This window comes from Amphimedon queenslandica, unplaced genomic scaffold (assembly GCF_000090795.2).
Source record: "Amphimedon queenslandica unplaced genomic scaffold, v1.1 AMPQUscaffold_13317, whole genome shotgun sequence".
Classification (NCBI taxonomy): domain Eukaryota; kingdom Metazoa; phylum Porifera; class Demospongiae; order Haplosclerida; family Niphatidae; genus Amphimedon; species Amphimedon queenslandica.
The window spans coordinates 79,706-82,094 of record NW_003546447.1 but is presented as its reverse complement, the minus strand read 5'-3'; positions in this window follow the sequence as shown (position 1 = coordinate 82,094).

Here is a 2,389-nt window from a genome sequence, read left to right as displayed (position 1 = left end):
GCACATCTATAAACAAGAAGGCCATCAAGTAGACGACAGAAGGCACAATGCATATCCCATAGACAATTAACATGCTTCCAAATATTCCAAAGAGTCTCTTCTTCTTTGAGGCATACACACTCTCTCCTGCTATCACTGACTGAGCTTTGAAGTAGCTTCTAGTGAAACAAAAGGTCCAAAGAGAAGTGACAAACATTATTATGAGAACAATGACTGTTGAAACAATAGCAAAAATACTGCTACGATTGATGTTTATCGGTAACAAATAACACAAGTCAGGATCAATATCAGAGTGGAATGCAAGGAGATATATAATGTTAGATACAGCAACAAACAGCCAAATAATAATGGTGAGGGTCAGTGCTACCCAGGGCCTCATGAACCGCTTGTGAAGATGTGGTTTGACAATAAAGAGAAACCGATCAAATGATATAGCAGCTAGTGTCAAGAATATGGTCACTGCCATCCATGAAAATACAAACAGAAAAAAGTAACATGTCCCTCTCTTCTCCTCATCTGTACTACCAAAGATCCACTCACCAGCAGCTAATGCAATGATAGTGAAAGGAAGGTACAGTAGATTCAATACAAGATGTGCCAGTATGAGAGAAGTGAAGAATATTGTTGATGATTGTTTCCAGGACTTCCTTTCATAGAGTGTGATAGATAGTACCACACCATTAGCTATCAGAGCTAGTATCATCTCAAAAGTAAGAACTGCTGCTACTGCTGGACCACTGAACTCACCAGTAATAGTAAAATTGTTTTCCATCCCTATACAGTATCTTTATTTCTCCTTATCACTACAACACTTGCTTATACCGTAGGTTGGGATCTATTCCTGTCTGCAATTATTCGTGGTAATAAAAAAATCTAATTAAAAACCATACAAACTGTTAGAGTGTTGCTATAACAATAAGACCACGTGTTTAGTGTTCAGCTATTCATCTGTTCTTTAGCAGCTTTAGCGGAGCCATTCACCAATAGCAACTTGTCCTCTATTTGTTAACTTCTTGTATGGACTTCTACCTCAGAGCTCTTTCAGCCTATTTGCTGCAAATTGTTACAATAAACCACACCAAAGTCAATTAACACTAACTAGAATGGGTGGATACGGCGAGACAGTACATGTAGTTCCAAAAAAAACTGGTAAAAGCAGCTCCAAAGAGACCAAATGTTAGTAACACAATAAGGAAAACAGCTCAAGTGCATTGCAGCAAGTGCTTTGCTTCAATATCACACTGTTTTCAATTAAAATAACATATCAGTTTCCATTGTTTTTAATTGAATTTTTTTCCCACCACGAATAATTGCAGCCCCAAATATATCCCAACCTACGGTATCTAGAACATGGCACTATTATTTACTATTATAACAAATTAGCCACATTGATAGCAGGTACTACATACACATTAATTTTGCTGACTGTAATCTAATGAATGACAAAACACCTTACAGGGCCACTGCACTGAATTTTGGGGTATTTATTTTATGGTCTTAATATGATTGCCTGATCATAGTAATGAGTATGTTCCAACTTTCATTGTCTAAAATAATTTATTCACTGAGATATGAGCCTTCAAAAATGTTACTTCCTGTCGGTGGGTGTGGCTAAATGTGACATCACAACAGGCGGAAATGCAGATACCGTATTTTACTGTACTAACGCCTGGTCCAAATAAACGCCTGTCATTAATATATTCTAGAGTAGATACGCATATTTCTACCAAAAATAATGCCCAACTGTTTAGATAGCTCCAAAGTGCTTAAAAGTTAGAGCCTAGTCTTATTTGCTTGGAGTTGGGGGTTTGATTCCCGCTCAGGGTCACTTTTTAATTTTTTTTTAACGATTTTTTTCCTGCTAAGAAATAAACGCCTAGGCGTTTAATTGGTAAAATACGATAAACCATTCCTTTGTAGGGAAAATGATCCATTATTTTCATGCCCTGTAATGTAATAGCAGTAGTTTAAAAATTGGGATCATTAGCCTTCATTATTCTAAGCATGCAACTGCAAGAAAACAATTAAAAATAGCAAACAAGACAAATTACCTACTTGCGATATTTTGACTTTTCCTTGCAGTTGCATGCTTAGAATAATAAAAGCTAATGATCCCAATCTTTAACTATTGCTATTACATTACAGAGCATGAAAATAAAGGATCATTTCCCCTACAACAAAGGAATGGATTTATCTGCACTGAATTTCCACCTGTTGTGACGTCATGTTTAGCCACACCCACCGACAGGAAGTAACATTTTTGAAGGCTCATATCTCAGTGAATAAATTATTTTAGACAATGGGAGTTGGAACATATCATTATTATAATTAGGCAATCATATTAAGACCATAAAAAATATCTCAAAAATCAGTGCAGCGGACCTTTAAG